General features: G+C 33.9%; 1 protein-coding gene and 1 long non-coding RNA gene across 3 annotated transcripts in view; one reads left to right on the top strand and one right to left on the bottom strand.

Annotated features, from left to right (window-relative positions):
- LOC106877331 (uncharacterized) overlaps window positions 1-9,060 on the bottom strand; it is a 23,481-nt gene extending 14,421 nt beyond the window's left edge. Inside the window, exon 1 of one of the 2 annotated variants that reach the window (XR_008263729.2) lies at window positions 7,536-9,060. This is a non-coding gene — a long non-coding RNA (uncharacterized LOC106877331). Of the gene's footprint in view, window positions 1-3,912; window positions 5,065-7,535 lie in introns of those variants that run through there. The other variant, XR_001410370.3, reaches the window with a different exon arrangement.
- LOC106871529 (muscarinic acetylcholine receptor gar-2) overlaps window positions 1-12,500 on the top strand; it is an 802,994-nt gene that overhangs the window by 309 nt on the left and 790,185 nt on the right. Inside the window, 1 exon segment of the mRNA XM_052966547.2 lies at window positions 1-2,083. This exon segment is cut by the window's left edge and continues 309 nt beyond it. The gene's annotated coding sequence lies outside the window, so the exon portion shown is untranslated.

Genomic DNA, 12,500 nt, shown 5'->3' with positions numbered 1-12,500 from the left:
AACAAGCATTCACATATACATACGTACATACATAAACACACACATATATATATATATATATATATATATATACATATATATACACACACATATAACAGACACACACGCATGCACATATATATACTTTTTTGGGGCCTCTTCATCCGAATCCAAACTGCAACGAGAAGGACCATGTTGGGAATTTTACCTTCGATCATGAGAAAAGTTCGCAGGAGCAAACACATGAAGTTTGAACGAGATACGTGATTATACGTAATCTTATATAGTAACGTATCCTTGATATTTAAACGGAAACAAGGAAAGAACACACACACTCACACACACATATACATATATATATAAACAGAAACACATAACCGCTCGCTCGTACGCATGTATATCTGTCTGCATGATTTTGATAACCGTGTACAAACGACAATTATAAAACGATTCACAACTACTACTACCAAAAAAAAAATTGCTAATTTTACTAATAATAATTCTAGCACTACAATTCCTAATGCAACCGGGTACAGAGATTATTGTTATCTTGTTATCTTATGTGAGTAAGTAAGAAGGAAAAAAAAAAGAAAAAAGAAAAAAGCGTGCGTGAACTATATCATTTAAGAAAAGAAATTACGTATAATAATAACAGCAACAATATTAAGAAATAACAACTTTCTCAGGAGATAAATATGATTGAAATGATGACGATAATGATGATTATGGTATCAACTGCTACGTTTACAACAACAAAACAATATTGCATAGAATAGTGTTTGGATGAGAGAAAACTTGAATTTGCTAATAGGTGTTTAGACACACACACACACACACACACACACACACACACACACACACTCACACACACTCACTCACACCTACACGCACACTCACACACGCTCACACACACATTCACATATACACGTTTACAAACACATTTATGCATAATACTGCATCAGTTTATAGAAAACCGCGTAGTCAAGCACACACACATACATACATACATACATACATACATACATACATACATACATACGCACATATACACTCATGCAAATGCTGCGCAAAATCACACAGGTTCATAGACATACTCGGAGACACAATACACGACACGCATCATTATTGTCATCGTCATCTTCACTACCATATCCACCACCACCACCACCACCGGTACCGCCATCGTCACCTTCGTCATTACCGCCATCATTATCATCATAGTCTTCATCCTTTTCATACTGAGGATGTTGAGCTCGCGTGCGTGTGTGCGTGTACGAGTGCGTGTGTGTGAATAGATGAACATCTCATTTTAAAATAAGCGACGAAACACAAATAGCCTTGTTTAATGTGTTTATGCATAATAATTGGTAAAGACACACATATACTGAAAACTAACCCCTGCACATTCACAACACGTATCTAATACACAAACATACATACATATATGTACACACACATATGCATACAAGTGCACTCATATACCTCAAAGGATTATCATGATTATTCTTATAAATGTATTAAATTGCACCAAAGTGAAAGGATATAAAAATTCTGGTTTATGTATATAGTAACATGCACGCGCGCACATTCACCTCTAGAGACGCAAATATACACACTTGAGTACATATATGTATATTTTGGTTAGTAACAGTACAATGTATCTATACACACGTCCATGTACAGCAAGGGGCAGTGGCCAAGCAGAAAAAATAAATTCTGAGAATCTAAAAGCAAACAAAAAATAACAAAAATTCTAATGGTTAAAATATGTTATTTCTAAAACAAAAATAATTTTACATTTCTTTGAGGGTGGGTTTATTTCAAAGTTTTATGTTATATATCATCAGACATCTTATTTCCATGAGTATTCTTTATAAAATTCTTTATATTTTTCCCCCTTTTAATATACCTTGTATGACGTTTGCGAAACAAGAGTTTTCTCTGTGTGTGTGACTGTAGATATATTTGTTACCTAAAATCTACAATGAACTTAGATTCGAAACCCAGCTAATTGCAATTACAGAGGACTAAATACTTGTTACTAAACCAGAGCTGGTTAAAGCTAAACATAGACGGATTGGTGACGCCTCTTTCAACAAAACCCGTAAGTTATTTCTTCTCTATATTTCTCTACAACATCTTCCCTTATTGTTGCTTTTGCTGTTGTTATTGTTCTTTTGTTGTTGTTGTGGATTTTCAACCCCTAATCAGGCTTGACTGAGAACACTTAGGATGAAAACCTTCCTACAACGAACATCCCAGCATTTTTTTAGGAACATTTTATCATGTCTTTCTATTTGATTTTTGAAGACAGTGAGGCGTGGTTTGGGGGACATTTGGCTGGTATTTCTAGTTCATCAAGCAACCAACTAAAAAGAAAATTCTTTTGTGGCTTGATTGTGCTACTGTGACTGCATATTAATCTTTTCATCTATATACTATAAAGTTAGAGTTGCAGTTTCGATACATTGAAATATCCTTCTCCAGGTAAAAGGAAAATGCAATACGTTCCCGAATTTGATTTGACACAAGTTTAATGTTCCACTGTATATCATTTGGTAATATTAGATATGTAGGGAGCTTAATTTTTAATGATAAAATAATAGCAATCGAGGCAGTTAACACAAACTGTAGAGAGTAGGTCTAACTGCATTGCAACATATAGTATTACACCAGTATATTCCAGGGATTCATAAAACAAAACCAGCAATAAAATGCTAGGATACTTTACTCCTTGTCCTTATATAAACGCTCTCCAATGGAAAACCAGAATCTTATTAATAGTATTGCTGAACGACTTTGGGAGTCATTCATTTCAGTACTGCTACCAACATGTTCTTCTTGGTACTAGAGTAGTTTTGTTTCGTTAAATGCTTGACCTGGGGGGAAAGAGCAGTGCCTGTACGGTCTTCTCAGTTCCTCCGAGACTTTGTGAGAAAGGGCGCTAGTTACTCTAAAACTGGTGACCTGTCTTCAATGTTTACAACAGATAGACCACCGCTAAATCCACCTAAAACCCTTCTGCTGTTGTTATACAGAGTAACAGATAATATCCTCTACCTAAAATTATGTTTCACAATCTTTATTCCGTCCTCAATTAATATTTGAGAAGATTCAGTAATGTCATAGTGAAAAATCATCGTTTTGCTGTTAGATTATTACAATTTAAGTTAGTATTACACCCACTCCTGAAAAGTATGATAGTCACCTAATACCATACTGTCTCTATAAGGTTCAGTTTCTTTAATAAAACCACTAACGCAGTTGTGTGGACTGATGCGCTTCATTATTTATATTAAATTATCTGTAATAGTCTTCTAAGGTTACTCTCAAAACTTCTATATGTATGTGCATATGTTTATTGCCCTCGCATATGTATCTATGCATGTGTGTACGTAGGTATGTATGTATATGCATGTATATTCATTTGTTTATATATTTATATCAATACATATACAATATTTATATATATACACACACACACATATATATATATATGTGTGTGTGCGTGTGCGTATGTGTGTGTGTAGATAGATAGATACACATCTATGTTTACATAGATGTGTGTGTGTGTGAGTCTGTGAAAGAAAGACGGAAAGAGAGAAAGTTGCTGAGCGAGAGAGTGAAAGATGTCTGACAGATGAGTAAATACATACACAGACAAAATGCACACGCACACAAACTCACACACACAAATGCACACACACATAAACGCACACACAAACACAAACGCACACACACGCACACATGCGCCCACACACGTGCACACACAGAGAAACACATACACCCCCCCATACACACACATACACACACGAAAGTGTATATTAGGATTGAAAAAAGTATAGTTTCCACATATTTTTTAGAAACTAGACTGGAATTACTTCGACTATTATTTTGAAACAAGTTCACAATCAGAGCCCAGCATATGCTTACCTTTCACCGTGATTTTATACGAAAAATAATTGATTGAGATCCTATTGCTATGAAATTACCCTCCTAGCAATCATTTAGAACTTGTTTCCTTTGTCAGTAGTTTTCCCTAACCTACGTCTTTAAGTTTCTTAAGCTATGCATTAATGAAAAAGCTGGATAGAAGAGTCGGCAGAGAGTTAAGAAAAAGTGTTGCAGGTGTATAGACATTTTCTGATGCAGTGGTTTCAAATCCCTTTCGGAACCAGATTGCATTTTCCTTCTTTTTTTCGTCGTGAATTTATGAAACAAATGTTGATAGAGATAGTAGAGAAAACTGGATCTGTAATATATTTTCTTTAGTCACTCTTCTGATAATTTTTTTTTTTATCAGATTTATTCCAAGAAACCACCTGATCAAAGACAAATTAACTACAAGATCATCATTACATTCTGAGCTCAAATCTTACCAATATTAACTTTGCCTTTGATTTTTTCGTGGGCCATGACATAAGTAGCAACCGAGTACTGGAGTTGATGTAATTAACTAGATCTTGCCTCCAAAATTTCAGGCTTTGTGCCTATTGTAGTAAGGATTATTATTATTATTATTATTATTATTATTATTATTATTATTATTATTATTATTATTATTATTGAGAGAGAGAGAGAGAGAGAGAGATAGTGAGCAATGCATGATGCCATGAAAGTGATACTCGGGCACAAATATACGAAGTTCAATATACCCATCATGACTACCCATCTGATAAGGGTACACCAAGTGCATGCATTATGACAAAGTGGTGATCTTGTATGACGATAAACAGCGCAATTTTCTTCAGGTCTAGTAGCGTATCCCGCTCAAAAGATCCCTGAATAAGGTTTGATTAAGGATGATGAACAAAACACCTATGCTTTCAGTGGTGAAATATTCAAGCCTCAAAGAATTCCTCCCAGCACATGACTGTGATTCACCTTCACTATTCCTGCACGTGATTAGGGATGCATATATCGTCAGCTACTAAGGGATATGTTCAACTAGTAACGGTCAGGCAACTGAGAAGCAAACCTGTGGTACAGAGCAGAATAGTTGTTGTAGTCCATCTTTTAAATCAAGACAAAACATGTACATGATAACACTTCCAATCAACTAAGACCAGAAGCTATGACAGCCATTGCTTGGTACTAATTGAGTGCATCTTATCCCAACCACCCAAATTTAACAAGATGAAGCAGACGATGTTCCTCTAGCTAGTGACTGTGGTAGATGCCGCCGTATGGTATATTAAGATGAAAGAATTCACTTTCCTTTGGTCTAAAATTAATCAGCTTGTTCGAGTTCCACTTGGAAAGAAGAGGGAGGATGCAGAGGGACGTGTTCGTACCCAATGCATTTGATAAAAGGTGGGTGATTGTGGTAAAGAAAATAATGTTTAGGAAGAAAAGTCGTAGCCTAGACAAGATGGATAATACCCTACATGGCCTGAGATCCTGGATCCTTGGGGGATCCTTTGACTGACGTTAGATGGAGATTTTCATGTAACTGGAGAAACGTGTCATAAGCGTATTCACATATTTTGTATATGACGAATAATTTATCTCATTTTATACCTTGTTCCTTCCTTTCACCCATCTTTTATGCAAATCCGCGCACAAGCTGTAAAATATCTTTGTGATATCTTCCTCAACTGCTACTATTTGGTAACCAAAAGAAATTATCATTATTATTATTATTATTATTATTAATATTATTATTATTATTATTATTATTATTATTATTATTATTATTATTATTATTATTATTATTATTATTATTAATGCATTGAGCTGGCAGAATCGTTAGCACGACGAGCGAAATGCTTAGCGGTATTTCGACTGTCTGTGTGCTCTGAGTTCAAATTCCGTCGAGGTCGGCTTTGCCTTTCATAATTTCGGGGTCGATAAATTAAGTACTAATTGACTACTGGGGTCGATGTAATCGACTACCTTCCTCCCCTCAAATTCCAGGCCTTGTGCCTATAGTAGAAATGAATATTATTATTGTTGTTGCTGTTGTTATTATTATTATTATTATTATTATTATTATTATTATTATTATTATTATTATTATTATTATTATTATTATTATTATTATTATTAAGGCTGCAAGCTGGCAAGCAAAAAAATTAGCATACAGGAAAAAAAAAAAAATTAGCGGCGTTTCATCCACCTTTATGTTCTCAGTTAAAATTCTGCCGTGGTCGACTTTGCTTTTGATCCCTTTGGGGGTCGATAAATTAATTACAAGTGAAACACTGGGGCCGATGTAATCGAATAGTCTTCTCCCGACAAATTTATTATTATTATTATTATTATTATTATTATTATTATTATTATTATTATTATTATTGTTATTATTATTATTATTATTATTAGGTGACACGTTAGCAGAATAGTTAACGCGTCGGACAAAATGATTTTCGACATTTCTTCCGGATTTATCTTCTGATTTCAGATTCCTTCAAGGTCAACATTATCTTTCATCTGTTCGAATCGATATAATAAATTACCGACAGAAAACTGGGTTCCATGTAATCGATTTTCTTTCCCTTCTGGAATTACGTCCTTAAGCCATAATTTGAAACCATTATTGTCGTTATTATGATGATATAGGAACACTGGAGTCGATATAAATGACTATCATCTTCACCCAAAATTTCTGGTTTTATATCTATACCACAGAGGATTAATTTTAAGGTGTTGGATTGGCGGATCATTGGTGCATTGGGAAGATACTTTACGTTATCTGTTCCGACTCTTTACATACTGAGTTCAAACGACGCCAAATCAACTTTGATTTTCTTTACCCCGTTATCGATAAATTAAAGTGCCATTCGTGTACTGGGGGATGTTAGCATCAGCTAACCTCCTTTTTCAAATGTTATGCATTGTTATTATGCTTCAGACAATTATTATAATTATTGCGTGAGACAATCTGTAGAGTGACGGCTAACATATGCTTACTCTCTGACTTCTAAACGTACAGACCGTTCCAAGGTTGTTAAAATCCAGTTACCAATCTAGTTTTCATTCAGATATATAGAATTTGTGAACAGAAAATTATAGAAGAAAATAATAATAATAATAATAATTTCAAATTTTGGCACAAAGCCGGCAATTTCAGATGGGTGGGTAAGACGACTATATTGACTCCAGTGCTCAACTGGTACTTATTTTATCGACCCCAAATGATTAAACGTAAAGTCGATCAGAGCGGAAAGTTAACTCAGAACATAAATAGGGACGGAATTTGAACTCAAAATGTAGCGGCGGGCGAAATACTGTCAAGCATTTCGTCCAGCGTGCTAACAATTCTGCCAGCTCGCCGCCTTAATGATAATAATATCAGTTATTGCATTCAAATGCCGTTAACTATGGATCCCAATTTTGCCAAGAACAATTTTTTTCAACTTTCTACGATTGGTGTCAAAAGTATGAGTACCATCAATGTTCTAGAGTAATCCCCTTCTTATACATCTCGCCCCTAACAGGTATTCGGTATTTTTCCTATATAAAAGGGCATTATTTTCGAATATAATAAGTATCTGAAGCGAAAATGTTGAAAACGCCGTGCACTAGACTGACGCATAAAATATAATGATTCTTACCTCATCGTTCCAGTTTCAAATCTAATTGGAGACAACTACGAATATTACTGAACTGAAGCAGATATATTCCCGTGTAGCAAGACAATACGAATGTCTGCGTGGCACACCTTATGTTGGTTTATAAATCCAATTAGTGATTAGAAAACAATGTGGCAGTGGAAGAATAAACAGCTACAACAATTATTTCTGATGGTCTACTAGTCTTAAAATTGTAATCTTTATAAGTTATGTCCTAAGGTTTATTTCGTCAGGTACAAAGTTAAATATGACTTTGTGACGTGAGAATGTATCAGAATTTCCAGTAAATTTTGTTGTTGTAATAACAGTCATCCCCGACTAAACAGATATATAATTAAAGTTTTAATAACCATGTATAGAGGCACTTTATCCTATGTCTCCCTCGTTTATCTATCAATGAAGCATAAGAAGTGAATGATGAGATGTTACTTGTAGGTCTTGCGTGATGGTTATGGTTGTGTATGAAGCATAGTTTCGATTCACACTTGTTCTATATATTTATAATCCTATTTCGGTACCGTACAACACTACAGATATAAACTTCCCATTCTATTCTAAGTGAATAATCATTCATCAAACCGATCGAATATTCTAAGTAATCAGAGTTTGATTTGTTAAAGACGATCTAGGGTACGAATTGTGTATTCTTTAAAATCACGTGAGCCCATAAAGAACAAATATATTCATAGGGTTTATACTCTCTTGTGCTTCGAAGGTCTTCATCTTGGCAGAACAGATCGAATGTTAATATGATGCTGTTTTGTTTGGCTCTTTTACTTTTACTAACACTCTAAGATGCAACATGAAATTTGTATTATTATCTGCTTGGTGATTTTTGCGATAATTTGATTTTAGAATGCACTTTAGGTTTTCCTTTAAAACCTATGTCAGTTCTGTAGCTAAATTAAGAAAAAAAAAGGACAGCAATCATGTCCCTAATATCCTACGATTTTCATTAGCATAAATATCTTAAGCTTCAGAATGCTATATTTATTGTTGTTTCGTCACAGATCGTCCATGAACAAACACCCCAGAATGATCAAAGTGATTCCAGCCATGACCAACTAGTAAATTTATTTGATCGGCTATAAACTGAAGCAGATATTGCTGCTATCACTAGAAGGTTTACTGATGACGTAGAACCTTCCTAGTTGACTTCAATGCGATAGCAACTGCATATTCTGTTTAAAGTCAGGAGCACAGAATTCCAAGGAAAAACATGAAGGTCAATTGTGATACCTTTTGTCGTGAAATCTTTTATACCAATTAGACTCCATGAATTCTTTGTTATCTTACTTCTCTATTTTAGTTGTGGTCTCTATCACAACGTATAAAGAGAAAAGTCAGAAATTACATTGCCCAAAGCGTATGGCTGCTTGTTGATAAGGCTATCGTGTGTACAAAGCAAAAGGAATATATTTGTATAAATATCTGGTATGTGTGTGTTTGCATGTGTGCGTCTGTACACACATATGTATGTACAAACAAACACTCACCTATATATGTACATATACATAGATGTGTTCATATATATATATATATATATATATATATATATATATATATATATATATATATATATGTACATATATATATGTACATATACATATATACATATACATATATATATATATATATATATATATATATATATATATATATATATATATATATATATACATATATATATATATATATACATATGTATATATAATATATATATATATACACGTATATATATATATATATATATATATATATATATATATATATAGAAAGAGAGAGAGAGAGAGAGAGAGAGAGAGAGATGAGAGAGTGAACACAGAGAGAAGTGAGAGTGAGATTGATGTATATATATGCGTATATTTATAAGTCAAATATAAGGTTAAAAATTGTGCTTGCCTGTTTGTGCATCTGTTTAACTGTTAAAATATCTCAATACAGCGAAGCACAAACGTAAATCTCCCAGCTAAAACACCTTACTATCCCACCTGAGGAGCCTTTTATGCACTGTGAGTTACATCAGGTGTTCTTGCATCGTACCACCACCACAAGGGAGCAGTGCACCTTGAAGATTAAACAATTGTTGTGGTAATATAAATTTTTTGTTAGTAGATACCGTCTTCTACTTTTATCATTAATATATACATATATTTATATTTATCTATATGCACTTAAATATATGTGTGTTATGTATGTATGTATGTATGTATGTATGTATACATGTATGTATGTATGCAGGCATGTATGTATGTGTATACATAATCCTACACACGTATTCACTTTCAATTGTTTTACCTACTTATATAACTTAGAAGGTCATATTCAACTCAATGCCTTATCGTCATCATCATTATTATTATTACTCTTATTATAATCGTCATTATCATCATCATCATCATCAGAGGGCTGGTGAAATGTTTGGAGCGTCGGACAAAGTTTTTTTCTGTATTTGTTATTGTTATGTTACGTTCGAAGTGAAAATCCTGCTAAATTTAACTTCGATTTGTCATATTTCCGGACGGAGTATAAAGTAAATTAGCGATCATGCACTGTCGGAACTTGTTTTCTTTTATTCCTTCCACCAAAATAATTGTACTTTTACTTAAACTTGAAATTACTCAGGGTTGTAAGATTACAGAATCGTTAGTGTCAAAGTGGTTTGCGGCATTTATTCCAAATCTTTAAATTCTGTGGTTAAACCTTGTTGAGTTCGATCAACTGTGCATTTTCGTAGTCGATAAGATAAAGTGCGAGTCAAGTCGTCACTTGTGGATCGATAAACGTCGCACAAACTCTTACCTAAAAGATTCTGGTCTTGTGCCTATGTCATAAGCCATTATTATTATGACGATGATCACCATCGTCAAAACTGATCACAAGTATCGATTTTCACTCTGAGCGTAAACGCATTAAGCAGTTTTATTTCGGGGACTATTCATACACATTAACACACATGCATATACACAACTACGATTATATGAGTCTGTCCCTATTTTTTCCAGCTTACACCTTCTTCCTCTCTATATGTGTGTGTCTCCGTCGTTTGTGTGTATGTGAAATATTTATATACGCGCATGTGTACGTGTGGTTTGTGTGAGTTTGCCAGTACGTGTTTGTGCATATTTGTTTTCTGCTATAGACCATTATGATTTTCCTACTCCCGTGAGTCTATGGAATTGACACTAGTCGAGAACTGAAAATTGCTAAATTCAAGCATATTCCTTTCCCCCACAATAAAGTTGGATAGGTGCCAAGTGAGAACCCATGCATCTTTATCGCTATTATTATTGAATGGAAAATATAAATATTATTCTTCTGATACTATGGTCAATGGGTTTGGTTGGAGAAAGAGGAGGAAGCGAGAATTAATGAGAAATATATCGTTATACATATGTGCATTCACGTTCTGTATATACTTAAAGAATAATGATAAAAATGAAGTACAATTTACTTCAATTTCCACATGTCAATATTTGAAAGATAAATGGAATGGTGAAAGGTTGAACTGGTAGTCTTATAGGCATTACTGAGATGATCATTGACAATACATATAAAATCTTAATTCAACACAATGATTTTTACGATGAAAATAAATAGCGGGAAGTGGGGTGGGAGGTTTCTAAAAAATAGCAACAAATGAATATACTCATCGATGGAGTCCATTTGAAAAAAAGGTAGTAATTTTTTTTTTCCTATTTCAACAGCTTCAGCTCAGCTTTTATGTTGTCGAGGTTTGAGGAATTGACTTCACGTATTTCAGTGAAATATATGTATACCCACACACGCACAAACACACACACACACACACACACAAACACACGCACACACACACACACACAAACACACACACACATATATATATATGTATATTGCCTTTTATGTTTTACTTGCTTACGGCATTGGTCAGATGCCATGCTGGAGCAACGCCTGGGATAGTCATTTAATCGAGCGAGTTAAGCCCAGTACTTACTTTGCAGAGTACTGATACTTATTCTATCTGTTTCTTTTGACAAACTACTGAATAGATGGAGAGAACACGACCAACACCTGCTGTAGAGCGATGATGGGAGCAAAGAGGAACACAAAGGCACGCAGATACGTGTATATATATATATATATATATATATATATATATATATATATATATATATATATGTGCGTGTGTGTATGTGTGTATACACATATAAATATATATATATATATATATATATATATATATATATATTTATATATATATATATATATATATATATATATATATATATATATATATATATATATATATAAATTAATTAAGGTACTCAGAAACCTGGATGTTTGTACATTTACAGATTTTTATTAATGTCACATATTAAATGAAGCGCTTTTCACCTAGTCGTGTAGGTTTTTCAAATTGCTTTGAGAAAACTTTATAGCGGGTCTCTTTATATAGTTTTATTGAGTGTGTAGGGGTAGAGATATATATATATAGGATAGTAAGAGAGGGTGAGGAAAAGTGAGAAAGAGAGAGAGAGAGAGTGTGTGTGTGTGTGTGAGTGTGTGTTTTTTTGTGTTGGTGTGTGTGTCTGTGTGTGTGTTGATGGGAAAGAGAAAAGAAATTCCTTATGTCAACCAGCCAGAATTCACCGACATGTCCGACAGGAGGAACTACGGAAAATTCCACTGAGTGAACACCTAGGAACATGTGGGGAAGGAAAATTTAAGATCTTTCCCTTCTACAAATGCTCAAGGAATGATACCTCCTTCAGGAAAAATATGGTGAAATACTTCATAGCAAAATTCTCACCAAAACTGAATGGCTGAAACATGCAGATCACAACCCATCTAGGATCTTCAACTTTGGAACAATAGCCCCCTAAAAAAACGGCAAGAAACCCAGATTGTGGGACATTTTTGTACCAACAACAATTGAACCCAGTTACCTAGGTTCTCATATTTCTCTCC

The sequence above is a fragment of the Octopus bimaculoides genome, chromosome 3 (assembly GCF_046866305.1).
Source record: "Octopus bimaculoides isolate indiv1 chromosome 3, ASM4686630v1, whole genome shotgun sequence".
Lineage (NCBI taxonomy): Eukaryota > Metazoa > Mollusca > Cephalopoda > Octopoda > Octopodidae > Octopus > Octopus bimaculoides.
The sequence above is the reverse complement of the archived record's forward strand: the minus strand, read 5'-3'. Positions and strand labels throughout refer to the sequence as shown.